Source organism: Melanerpes formicivorus, unplaced genomic scaffold (assembly GCF_026170545.1).
Source record: "Melanerpes formicivorus ecotype bairdi unplaced genomic scaffold, bMelFor1.0.p_v2 SCAF_50, whole genome shotgun sequence".
NCBI lineage: Eukaryota > Metazoa > Chordata > Aves > Piciformes > Picidae > Melanerpes > Melanerpes formicivorus.
In genome coordinates, this window is record NW_027142402.1 from 2,274,772 (window position 1) to 2,288,896 (window position 14,125).

Below are 14,125 nucleotides of genomic sequence, written 5' to 3' on the forward strand. Positions count from 1 at the left end.
GGGACAGATGAAAAAGGAAAGAGGAGAGAATCATGGAATTGTTAAGGTTGGAAAAGACCTCAAAGGTCATCAAATCTAACTACCAACACACCACCACCATGGCCACTAAGCCATGTCCTGCAGTGCCATGCCTACACATTTCTTGAACACCTCCAGTGATGGGGACTCCACCACCCCCCTGGCTGCCCCCCAGTCCCACTGGAGTTAGGAAGAGTAACAGCTCACATTTCTCTTCTCTTTCAATCCAAATGTTCTTTCACTCTGTTTCAGCTTGGTAACTTTGAGAACTTAACAGAACAATAACTTCATCACAGTTGTGACTGAGCCCATAAGATGCTACCCTTATTTTTCCTTCATCTGAGATTTAGAGCCCTTCCAAAGGCTCTGCCTTCCACACTTTATGTGCCTTCCTCCTAAAACTCTCCTTCAGACCATTTTTCTGCCTTTCTTCCAGCAGCAATGAGCTCTTTTCCTGTCTAGTGAAAGCTCTGAACCTTTGCAACCACACTTCTTATAGGATCAACTGCGGTTTTCCCACCAGCTCAAAGTGGTGATGTGTTGTTGGGATCCAGAGGTGCAGCCCATGAGACAGGCTGTGAATCAGAGCTCTGCTCCCTGTCATCACTATAAGCAGTGCAAAAGCCTAGGGAGGGGGAGAATAATCCAGGCTACTCAAACCCTGATTTAGTTCTATATTTATACAAGCTTCCTGCTGGTAACTTCTGTGAGAAAATGTTTATGCTTCATTATTCATCTGCATTATGTCAGCTGAATTAAGAGGTCCAGCTTAGAATAAGCACAACACAGCATGATGAAATCAGGTCTTGTTTTGAAGTGCCTGGTGTCAGCTTCCTGTGATAGCCTTCATAATGACTTACTCCTCTTCTGCATGAGGTTTCTGACCTGTTACACCAGTGTCCATGCCTTATTTTTGTATCTCTTGAAAGCCATTAGAACTTTGCATCAGAGAGAGAGATGTAAAATGACACAAAAGAGCTTAAAGAAAAATGGTTTATAAGGCTGAGGTCCCAAAATAAATAAGGTTATAGTTCTACACCCTGGAATGATATTAGTTCTACACACCCATGGATATGAACATTCTGCTTAATTATAGTGAAATATTGGGATGTAAGATTAACAAGCTGGCACAGGACTCAGGGTATATCTGCCACTTGCCAAACCAAGACCTGGATGCTAGGCCACTGCCTAAAAGGGCAGCAGAAAGTTGCATCTAAATCTTTGCTGCAGTGAAACATCACTTCTTTTGTCTGCTCCAGCTGCCAACCCAACACCACCACAGCCACTAAACCATGTCCCAGAGGGCCATGTCTACATATTTTTGAACACCTCCAGGGATGGTGACTCCAGCATCTCCCTGGGCAGCCTGTGCCAATCCCTGACCACCCTTGCAGCAAAGAAATCATGCCTAAAGTCCAACCTAAATCTCTCCTGGCACAACTTGGTGCTCTTTCCTCCTGTCCTATCACCAGTTCCTTGGAAGAAGAGACCAACACCCACCTGGCTACAACCTTCACAACTCCTTCCAGGTAGTTGTAAAGAGTGAAAATGTCTCCAGACTGAGAACAAACAGCCTACAAGCTTTGTCTTTTATCTTTAACCTCACAGCAGCTCACCCACCTGAGCACCACCAAAACCAAGTCACACTCCTTTCTGCCTTCCAGCACAAGATTCTGCAGCACAATTCCTTTGCCTTGGTTCTCTCCCATTCCTTCTTTTCATTTCCAGAGGTTTCTAATTCCCAGCCAATTAATACTGAATGTAAGAATTAACCTAATAGCAGGATAATTTGTAAAGAGCTTTGGAAATTCAGTGCAAAGCATTTAATAAGGCTAATGTGCTTTTCTCACTCATACAAAAATAAAAGCCAACCATGAGTTTCCCTCCAATTATTTCCCCTGTGAGCAGTTCACTTTGTAAAGGCTTCTTTTGTAATTGTAGGTGTACACTGCCAAGGAAATGAGCAGGTATTTTTAGAGACAGGTAGCTGCAATGCACACCTGATTGGTCTGAGTGATAGCAGAGATTCTCTGCTGCTTGCAAACCTCTCACAGAAGAGTTCTGGTATTTATTTATTTAATTGATTCCAGAAGACCAGCAGAAAGTACTCCAGGAGGAGAACAGCCACAACATAGCTGAATGCATCACCTCAGTGGGGTTAAAAAAAAACAGATCACCCAGGCAGAAAATATATTAAGGGCATAAAAAGATCAGAGCTATGCTGTAGATTCATAACTGTGCTGCTGTAAAGACAGATCCCACTTCAGGATGTGTACTAGAAGATCCAACATAGGACAAGAGAGGTAGAGATCTCTGCCCTGGTTACTGCTAGCATGGAGTCCCTAGCTGGAGGATTCAGGCTCATTTTGGATACCTTCCTCTTAACCATGATGCTGGCAAGCTGCAGAGTTCAGAGAGGAGGACTGATGAAAAACACAGAGATGCAAAGAGGTTTAGAAAACATGGCTTAGGAGGAAAAGCAGAATATGGATTTAGACCAAATCCAAACCACCAGAAGAAGAATGAGCTGGCTAGCAGCAAACATAACTGCCTTTGATTCCTTCCAAAGCAGCTCTAAAGAGGGAGATGAACATTTGTTCTTCACATACAGAGAGGGAAGGACAAGAAGAAATCATCAAAGTCTTCAAGTCCAGAGCAGTAAAGACGTTTTAATGAAGAGTAATGAGGCACTTCAGCAGGCTACTCAAGGATGTGATGAACCATTCTTCACTGGCTTTAAGAACAGATTAGACAAGCATATGGCAGTTCTACATGACCCAGCATCCGTGCAATGGGTTGAATGAAATGCCTTGAACTCTGGAGAGTCTTCCTGACAGCACATGTCCGTGGTGCTTCCTTCTTCATGTTGCCCTGAGAGATCCTTTCAAAACTCCACACAGTGATTGCACCTCTTTGAAGGAGGGGAGTAGCACTCAGTAGACAGTGCCAGGCAATGCTGCAAGCGACACAAGCTGAAGTATTTTCCTAATGAGTCATTCAAATGGTTCCTGCCTTTGCAGGACATCAGGAAGAAGGCTTTCAATGCTGTACACTCACCTACCCTCCCCACAATATCCTTTTTCTCCTCGAGAAAGGACTTTAATCAACTATCCTTCACAAGAGATCCAATGAGTAAAATGAATGTATTTAAAGACAGCAGAAGCAGGCATGATTAAGTGCATAAAGAACTGGAGGTTAAAAGTGGCTACAATAAAAGGTTGAGTAAAAATTAATTTTAGCATATGCTTTGTATAATACTCCATAAGCTATTCTTTTGTTTCCTTGCCTCTTTTTTTGGGGGGAGGGGGAAGGGGGGAGCTTTAATTTTCAGTTAGTCACTGGCTTACATCTTATCTCCCACCATAATGGCAGAAATTAATGGGATAAAAGTACTCCATTCAAAGACAAATTATCGTTTCACTGATCTCCTTCACTGAGTGCAAATTCCCTCTGCTCCCATTAAAAGCTTTAGAGCAGCAAAAAAATGCTAGTTAACTAAAATTGTGTTTCTTTTCTTAGACCATAAAACTTTCATTTATTCTGTCTGTAATACCTTTGTGTAAATACAGTCATTTTGAAGCCTTTCAGGAGGCTGTGATACGTATTTTGGCATTGTTGCATATCTGGATTCCTTTCCTGGCACTTTAATTTTGTGGTTCAGTGAGCAAAACTAAGAGTTCCCCTGAAGGGGTTTGTGCTTAAAACAGTCAGGGGCGTGTTGCCTGCTGAAACAGTCAATCTTTCCCCTTGAGCAGAGTGTCCATCCCCTCTATGAGCTGCATCTTTGCCTGAATTTGCATCACTTCTTAGCAGCGACTTCTTCCAGGCAAGTTACAAGCTGTAGGCAACAGCTAGACAAGGAAAAATATTTGCAGGATGTGATACAAGAAGTGTGGTGTCTGTTGGGAAACTTGAAGAGGAAGCTAGAATTCACAGAATCATAGAACTGTCAGGGTTGGAAGGGACCACAAGGATCATCCAGTTCTAACTCCCCTGCCATGGGCAGGGACACCTCACACTACAGCAGGTTGCTCACAGCCACATCCAGCCTGGCCTCAAAAACCTCCAGGGATGAGGCTTCCACCACCTCCCTGGGCAACCTGTGCCAGTCTCTCACCACCCTCATGGGGAAGAACTTCCTATCATCCACTCTGAATCTACCCATTTCTATTTTTGCTCCATTCCCTCCAGTCCTATCACTCCCTGACACCCTCTAAAGTCCCTCCCCAGCTTTCTTGTAGCCCCCTTCAGATATTGGAAGGCCACAAGAAAGTCTCCTCAGAGCCTTTTCTTCTCCTAACTGAACAACCCCAACTCTTTCAGCCTGTCCCCATAGCAGAGGAGCTCCAGCCCTCTGATCACCCTTGTGGCCCTTCTCTGGACACACTCCAGAGAGTTCAAACAAACACAGAGAAAGTAGAAGCTTTTGCTGAACCCTTGGGGAACTTTTAAGGACCCAGAACAGGAAATGTGGGGCAAGGTGATGGAAGCATATTTCTGTCCATGACAACTGGGGGAAATCCAGTCTTACCTGTGTCATGACTTCTACCTCCCTGGTCTAGGTGGAGGCAGATCAGAGCCAAGAGAAGGCATCCCACATGCCAAGGAAAGGCCTTGGGGCTGTTCTTCACTGAAGCAGCATTTCCCCAAAAGTAATACACACCAAAAAAGAGAGAGAAAGAGAGAGAATATTAAACTTCATTTCCAAAAATAACATAAATTCAGTCTTTATAAACTATTAATCAAGTCTGATTTAATGGGATCATTATATCTGGCATTATGCATGTGCTAATAGCATCTAATGCACAGATGCTTTTTTTTGACTGTTGAATGAATAATGATCTGGGATTCAGGTTTCCTTAATGGTTCCTTAATATCAACCACTTTGGCTAGAGCTGCAAATAAAAATACATGGCATTTATTTTATACCAGCAGCATGGCAAGTGTGCTTATTTGCAATCAAGGTAAAAATCTGACAATGCAGACTTAATGGCTTCTACTGAAGAGGGGATGATTATGGAGAGCACTGCTTCCAGCATATCTATGGAGTGCTGTCACATTCCAAGAGTGATGGGAGAACAAGCAAAATATTGGTAAGCTAGTGTGAATTTACAGAGCAAAAGGGAATTGCTTCTTTCTGGAAGAAATTGCTTCTTAGAGACTGAGCAAAAGCAGGTAGGGAAGCAAGGCCAAGACCACAAATTCAGGGAGCACAGCAGGTAGAGAAGAAAACCCAACCCAAACCCAACCCCTAACAACCCCCAACCCCTAACAAATCCAGCAACAAACCCCCACACCCAGCAACACAATAAAAAGCCCCAAACACAAGAAACTTCAGAGGGCTGTACAAGATATGTGTAGCTCTCCTATTGATTCCTGAGGTTAGCATGAGTAAGTCACTTAATCCTATTGCTACACAATTCCTATGTGTGAAATCTGTGTCTGCCATCTATAGAATACAACTTTTGCAATCTGTTGTATTGTTTTTTCCTGCTATGGAGGAAGCATGAGTGAAAAAAAGCAACATTGATTCTGTAGTTCCATCAGAAATCTGATTTCAGCATGCACAGGCACAAAAATGAGCCTGAATATAGCTAGACAAGTATGAGCAAGCCACTTGTGAATGAGTCAAGGCTCAGCTCAGCCTGTGTATGCCCAAACCAAAGCACAAGCCCCTGGGAACATCCTCTTATCACAAGTAGCTAAGTTAATGTAGGTGTGATGACTTGCATTACAACCATGAGTTGTGTTATTGCTCCTAATTGTTGCACTGGTTTTGTAGAACCACAGAATCACAGAGGCACAGAATGGTTTGGGTTGGAAGGATCACCCAGTTCCAAACCCTCTGCCATGGGGGGGACACCTTCTGCTAGACCAGGCTGCTGAAAGCCCCATCCAGCCTGGCCTTGAACACCTCCAGGGATAGGGAAGCCACAACTTCTCTGGGCAACCTGTTCTGGTGTCTCATTCCCCTCACAGTAAAGAATTTCTCCCTAGAATCATAGAATTGTTAGGGTTGGAAAGGACCTCAAGGCTCAGCCAGTTCCAACTCCCCTGCTATGGCCAGGGTCACCTCACACTACAGTAGGCTGCTCACAGCCACATCCAGCCTGGCCTTCAAAACCTCCAGGGATGAGGCTTCCACCACCTCCCTGGGCAACCTGTGCCAGTCTCTCACCACCCTCATGGGGAAGAACTTCTTCCTAACATCAAGTCTAAATCTACTTTCTTTCAGATCAAAACCATTAACAGCTGTACTTTGGACAAAGAAAGCAAGAGCACAAATGGGAAGCGTCAAATTTGGGTTGGTAAAGCAGAAATGAGTCAGATTTGGGAGGTTAAAGTTGCAGGCTAGAGAAGAATGCCAAAAAAAAAGTTAAGTGATGTTCTTATCTTGGGGTTTGAGTTCTCACATGCACACAAAACCATTGAAAGGACTATCTCAAGAAAATGTGTTTTAGTGTTAATTAATTTTGTCAGACTGCAAGATTGTTCAGTCTGGGTTCTGTTAAATTTATGGATCGTTAGTCTCTTATCTTTTCATTATGGTCTCCTGAGAGGAACCATCATAAAGTTAAATGAACACAGCAGGAAATTATTCCAAGCTTCCTTTCCCTTTTACTCTACCTCCCTCACTGGGTGAGGCAGGGTAGCAGTGCATTCACCCCACGCAACAAACTCCAAACATGATTTCAAGTCTCTAAGGACCTGATTTGTTTGGTCCTTTTATAAGTGCAGTGATTAAGGAGAGAGATGTACTGCACAGGGCTTTCCCTACACCAGAAGTGCCAAGCCCACACTGAAGCTTGGCTGCCAGTGCTTATGTAGAAGACCCAAACAAAAAGGCAAATGTCTGAAAGGGAGAAGAAAAAAAACCCAAAAGCCAACTATTTGTTGTACTCCAGGAACTTAAGATGGACATTTCTCCACCCCAATGGCAGAGCTACAACTGTTGTGCACACAAAATGGTTTTGCCCAGAAGTGTATGCTCCATTCTTTAGCCCTGAGCTTATTTTTATGCCTCACTGAAAGACCATTCAGCAGTTCAGAGAAAGGCAGGGCTATGCCAGTAAGTAAAATAATCACCCCCCAAAAAATATAGATAGATATAGAAATAATTTCATTTCTTGTAAACCATGCTGCCAGAAAATAAACTGGAGGGAAGAGTCATCATTTGTAGGCTAAAATCAGCCCACAGCACTTCTTGTAAACGTTGCAATGCGCAGCTCCTGCTGGCCCCAGGAGCAGAAGGAGCTTGTGGAAACGCAGGGCTCAATTTTCATTGGAATCACATTTTGACTTACCAGACTCTTTGGCTGTATTCATCACAACTGCACTCCTGGAGTTGGTTTGTTTGCTTTTTTTTCTTTGTTTCCATATCTTGCCTGCTTTCAAACATATTAAAAGTATCTAAAAATAGAGGAACAGAAAAGGAAGTGTTTGGTGCACAAGAGATTGAGTGACCCGAACGGTTGTGCCTCTGCGCTTTATCTCCCACACACAGTCGCCTCCTTGGCATGAGGTATGATTCACTACAATGAAAGGATACAAAGTGCAGCTGCTTGTAATAAGGAGAAGAAAGCAATTAAGTGTTCACAAATGCAATTTGAAAGGTTTGTGGTGCACAGAAGGGATTTGTGTTTAATACCAAACCAAACAGACATACTTGACTGTTGGATAGAAGTTACGGCGTTTTCCAGGCTGGGTTTTTCTTCTCCCCCTGTTTATCAGATGGGATGGGAGAAAATTCAATTTCCCTCATTGTCCCAGAGATTTCAACACTGAGATCAGCAAGAGCCGTGCAGCAGCTGATAAGCTGGCCAGCCACTTTCATGTGCCTTTGGTGGAGCTTGTGGCAAGCTACTGCAATCAGAAGTCATTACCGAAAGCCAAACTCAGCAGTCGCTTTAATCAGACGTTGGCAGAGTCAGCAGCAAGGGTGCTAAGTGGATATATTATTTCTGAGATGTGCCACTGTGATTTTAGGAGTGCTCTTGAAGGGAAACAACATGATACTATGTAAAATCAATAATGGCAGAATCAATTACTTCTGTGGATGGATGTCACACTTGATTGTGTAAAGACACTGACCATTGCTTATCCAACGATAGCTGTGGTTAATGACTCACATGATGTGCAGATAAAGTGAATACCTGCTGGGCTTAAGCTAGAAGGAGAAAGCACAGCTTAAAAAAGAAAATAAAATAAAAAGAACGTGAGCCTGATCTCTTCTCGGTTTCAGGCCCACAGAGCCTTACTAATGCAATTTATTTCTGGCTTCCTCTATACAACCAAAGACAGAAAGAGACCCCAGGCATATGGAGAGCTGCAAAGAAACATGGGCCAGTGCCTTCCTTTCCCTGGGCAGCAATTCTTTCATTCTCAGGAGTTAATTAATTCTTCCTTTTCTTTTCTTTTTAATATAAAGGGAGAAGCAAAGATTTCCCAGCTTCTTAAGACAGATAACTTGGCGACATTCTCCCTTGTGCCACGGATTAAGCTTGAACTCCAATTTACTCAGCTAAGTAAGGGTTAAAGTGATGAATGATGCTGCAGCAGCTGGGGATGACACTGTGCCTGTGATCTAACCATTCACTACCAGCAGATCCATGTACTTAGGTAGTTCAGTGACTCACATCCAGCCTTCTAGTTTAAACTGCCTTCTACAACAGCCCACACCAAGCTACAAGACAAGACCCCAAAAATAAGAGGGCAATGGCCACACATTCAGGCTAGCAGTAAATGGATAGATTAAGCCAGCAATTAAAGTACCAAGTAAATAAAACTTGAGAAATATTTTAATCAGATTGAGTTGATTAAAACCAGGAGCTGGTTTAAAAGACCATTAGGGATGAGAAATTTAGGTCTGCTGGTGATCTATTGATTCTTGGTAGCCCAGGAATCACTTTAGCTTCACTCTAGCCCCTAAGTCATCCGTGTTAGTAAGCACAGTGCAAAAATACCAAAATATCCAAAGGCAAAGTCTCCCTGCACTTGAGTTCTTCCAGACAACCACAAGCAGCACAGACTGTTGAATTCAGGAGAGGAGACCCCTTAGAATCCAGGGAATCTTTGCAGATATCGATGCCATGTGTCTGGCTCCAGCTGCAGACAGCTGAGAGAAGAAGGCAGCTTTTCTCCTTTCATGAGCTGGTAACTGGCTTCTTTAGTTCCTATTCACTTCACCTCACTTAGGTGCAGGAATCAGCCAAAAGCAAGGAACAGCATAAAGGGGCATAAATCATCAACTCCAAATGTCTATCGCTCTTCACTCCCCAAGGCTCTCACCAACTTGGCACAACTGGGCTCCTATTTTAGGTGGAGAATGATGAAAGACTGCAATATCTCCTTATTCCTCTGGCACAAAGACTGATGACATTTTTGTTTTGCAGACATCAAGCAAGAAAATTAATAGAGGGGAATATACTTGGGTAAATTTCAAACAGACCTCTAGCTGGTTCCCAGTTTTGTGAAGGATAAACAATGCTCCAGGAGCATTTGCAGCTGAAGATAGGGTCAAATTTTCCTACTCCATTCAAGTCTCTCAAAAAGTATAAGTCAACTTCTGCATGCTTAACATCTAGTGCTTTCATAAAGACTTCACAATTTATTGTCCTGTATTTGATACAGACAACAATTCTATCGAATCAAAGACATGGGCAATCCAAAAATCATCCTCCCTAAGCTATTCTTCTCTGCCAGCTGAGGGTTTCAACATCCTAATACCCAACCTAAACCTCTCCTGGTACAACTCAAGGCCATTTCCCCTTGTCCTATCACTCTGGACGAGATCAGCACTCACTCTGCCACAGCCCCTTTTCAGGCAGGCATTGAGGCAAGGTGGTCTCCCCTCAGCCTCCTCTGCAGGAGGAAACCCCTGTTCACTCAGCCACTCCCATGGATTGTGCTCTAGATCCCTTCACCATCTTCTTGCCCTTCTTTGGACATGCTCCATCACCTCAATATGTTTTATGTAGTAAGAGCCCCAAAGTGAACCTAGTGTTTGTCATACAAGGACACCATGTCAGTCCTGCAGTGGTGCTGATGGTTTGTGCTGGTCTCAGTCTTAAAGGCCTTTTCCAGCCTCAGCAGTTCTGTGATTCTCTTCTATGATTACCTTTTCCTTTCACAAAGCCATTCTGGACAAGACCTGTGCAGCACACCTCACCAGTCACACCCCTTCCAAGCACACACATCCTGCAGCTCTGGGCTAGAGCAAACTGAGTCCAGAGCAGTGGATTCCAGCTTGGACAAGTGGGTTGTCTGGCTTAATGTGGGAGAAGCATCCTGCATCCCAGAGTGGGCCAGATTCCTCCCAGCTGGTCTCCAGATAGTTGGCTGCAAGACCATGTGTTGCCTGTGTCACACATGGAAGATGACTTAGCAATGCTTTGAAAAATGCACTTTGCTCTAGGTAGGCTACTTGGCCACTCCAGCATTGCCAGGAGTCCTGCTTTATCCACTTTTTTTGACAGCTGCCCCAGGCTCAGCAATGCCCAGTGGATTTACATCCAGTCTTCCACAGAGAAAAACATTTACTCACTCTGGTGTTACATAAAGATGTGGATGCTCCAGAAGCCTCCTGTTATTTCCCAAGCTATTTATCACAGAGCTACATTCCTCTTTCTCCTTTGAATACATACAAGAAGCTCTTAGGTAACAAATTCAGAGGGAAAAAGCCTACCTGAGATTTTGGCCATACTGGTTCAGGTACACCAAACCTAGCCTCTTGTCTTCAAGTTGGTCAGACCTCATGGCTCTCTACAACTCCCTGAAAGGAAGGCATAGTGAGGTGGGGCTTGGTTTATTCTCTCTCTTGAGAGGATGGGAGGAAAGGGCTTCAAGTTGCACCAGGGGACATTTAGGTTTGGATGCTAGGAAGAATTTCTTCACTGAAAGAGTAGTCAGGGATTGAAACAGGCTGCCAAGGGAGGTGGTGGAGTCACCACCCCTGGAGGTGTTACAAAAACACCACATAGACGTGGTACTTTGGGTCATGGTTGAATGGCCAAGGTGGTGTTGGGCTGACAGTTGGATCTTAGAGGGCTTCTCTAATGAAAAGGGTCCTTGCAGACATCAAAGGGTAATTGGAGAGGGCCATATTCACCTCTTGTTCAAGTGATAAACGTTACGAGTGTACAGAGCAGAAGGTATTAAACTTCCTTGGAGGACAGAGCACAGGCTCAGGTTGTCCAATTATGAGCACACATAAATTATAATGGCAACAAGGGAAGGGCAAAGTCTGTGTGACTGAGATTAGCCACCAAACAAACCTTCCTACAAAATATGTGCATGTGGTGAGGATTTGATGACTGAATAAATCTTCTGAAGTTTCTGAGATATTCCCAACAAACAGCCAGATGATTTTGCAGAGATGGGTTCAGAGAGCTTCTGGGTATGAGCTATGTGATTCCCACCACTAATGCTTGCCTAGCAGTGGCTAGGCAGATTTCTGCTGCAAATGGAAGCTTCATTTGAGTCTCTGTTGAATCAACTGCACTATGAATCAAGTCTGAAGCTCCACTAAGAGAGACAAGCTGCTGCAGCTGTAGAGCCACACTTTTTAAGACTGCTGTTCATCCCAGTGATATTAACTTGACTTTTAAAGGCCCATCAGAACCATGTGAACCAATGCCTGACTCATGCAAGCACTGCCCTGTGGCACTTCAGCAATCCATTTTTGGAAGAAATTCTTTACCACAGGGGTGGTGGAACGCTGGAACAGGCTGCCCACTGAGGCGGTGGAAGTCTCAGCTCCACAAATATTCAAGGTCAGGCTCGATGGGGCTCTGATCTGGCTTGGGATGTCCCTGTTCACTGCAGAGGGGTTTGACTAGATGACCTTTAAAGACAGAATTAACCAGGTTGGAAAAGACCTTTGAGATCATCAAGTCCAACCTACCACCCAGCACCATCTAATCAACTAACCCATGGCACCAAGTGCCTCATCCATGCTCTTCCTAAACACCTCCAGGGATGGTGACTCCACCACCTCCCTGGCCAGCACATTCCAATGGCCAATCTCTTTCTGTTCCCTTCCAATCCAATGCATACTATGACTCTATGATAGGTTCAAAACAAATACTACTGCATGTACTTCCACATGAAGAGCTCTGTCCAGGTTGCTTTTAGAAGGTGACTGCTCACATTACAAGGATGATAAATCAGCATGCTATTATCAATGCAGTGGGCACTTCCAGCTGACTGACAGGTTGTTCTACCCAGGGACAATGATGAAGAGCCTTGCAACAGCATCAGGCAGGAGGCAAAAATGGATTTTGATCTAAGGAGACAAGAGGAGAACGTTTGCTGCACACTGAGACTCTACCCTGCCCGAATCTGACTTCTGATCTTAATGCTTTATAATTAAAAAGAGAAAACTATTTGTGCCAGGAAACACAGGCAGGGCTCACAGGAGCACTGAGAGGAGTGGGTGAGTTGTGCTTTTTGCTCTTTACCTGATTTTTACCTTGCTTGCAAAGGACTGACTTGGAAAAGGGACCAAGGAACAACCAGGTCTGGAACAGCAGCCCAAGATCCATCAGGAACACGAGGCTTCAGTGGCTTGGCAGAGGTTGATGCCTTCAATAAATGCATTTAAAACTACATCTTTCTAACAGGAATATTATTGACTAGCCTAACATATACCCAACCACCTATCAACATGTGCACACTAGCTACCTGTCTGTAGAAACCCAGAAATATTTGGCCTTTATTTTCACATTTTTGCTCATCCTATGTTAAATTATCCTGCCAGAAGCTCTGGATAACATCAGTCACTGGGATAAATCAATACAGCTTATTTTTCTTCCTTCCCCCCCCACTTTAATTACAGTTTTCCAGAATCCTAGAAAGAATAATTGCATGCAGTTGTTTCCTCTTGATAAATGTTTTATTATTTCTCATCTCATTTAATTTTAAACTCTCTTCTTGCTAATTCCACCCATCAAAAAAAAAAAAAATCATAATTACTGAAGCCATATCCTATCTCACTAGCAATAAAACAGCTGACTTACTGCCACAGTTTCTGTTTAAAGTGAAAAAGCACTGAATAAAAGCAGGAAGTTATTACAGAACTAATTGCAGCCTCGAAACAAACCCTGCAAGAGCCAAGATTTTAAGAATACAGAATTAACCAGGTTGGGAAAGACCTTTGAGATCATCAAGTCCAACCTATCACCCAACACCATCTCATCAACCAAAGCAAGGCACCAAGTGACTCATCCAAGCTCTTCTTAAACACTTCCAGTGCCCCCTGGGCAGCACATTCAATACACACCTCTGAATTCAAAGGTATTCAAAACACACCTTTGACATTCTGGAGGGCAGGAAAACCATCAGTGGTTTAACTAGTGTTAGTGCTTAGGTATATTGTTCAGCCTGGAGAAGAGGAGGCTCTGCAGAGATCTAACAGCAGCCTGCCAGGACCTGCAGGGGGCTACAAGAAGGATGGAGAAAGACTGTTTGCAAAGGCCTGCAGTGAGAGGTTGAGGGGCAATGGTTTGAAATGAGAGAAGAGCAGATTTAGATTGGATGCTAGGAATAGGTTCTGCACTATCTGGGTGGTGGAACACTGCAAAAGGTTGCCCAGGGAGGTAGTTGAGGCCCCATCCCTGGAGATATTCAAGGTCAGGCTGGCCAAGGCTCTGAGCAACCTGATCTAGGGGAGGATGTCCCTGTTGACTGCAGGGGAGTTGGACTGGATGAGCTCTGGAGGACCCTTCCAACCCAAACCATTCTATGAACTGGCTGGTTTTTATGAGTTCTTCCTAGCTCAATACAGAAACCCAAGTTTGCCCTTGTGCCCCTGCCTCCCACCTCTCCTTCTTACTTCAGATTATTACAAGGCAATTTTTCCCTCCCATAATCTCTGGCTAGAATATAAATGTCGAGGTTTAGATTTCAAAAGGCCTCCTCTTGCAGACTCTTTGAGATTCAGCTTCAGCATTTTCCTGCTGTTCAGCCTGTAACTGTGGTAGGCACTAAATGGCTTCTCTTATAGTGAAATTTAAGAGGTAGGTTTCAGAAAACAGAGATGGAGAATGACATGAGGAAAAAGCAAAGCAAAAATAAAGGCACTCTAGGCAAACAGAAGTGACAAGCTCAC

General features: G+C 43.9%; 1 long non-coding RNA gene across 1 annotated transcript in view; it reads right to left on the bottom strand.

Moving 5' to 3' along the window:
- Positions 1-4,600: 4,600 nt before the first annotated feature.
- The window catches only part of LOC137452184 (uncharacterized), a 28,672-nt gene continuing 19,147 nt past the window's right edge, over positions 4,601-14,125 (bottom strand). The window contains exons 3-4 of the long non-coding RNA XR_010989998.1: positions 7,323-7,428; positions 4,601-4,648 (exon numbers count right to left, since the gene is read on the bottom strand). This is a non-coding gene — a long non-coding RNA (uncharacterized lncRNA). The remainder of the gene's footprint in view (positions 4,649-7,322; positions 7,429-14,125) is intronic.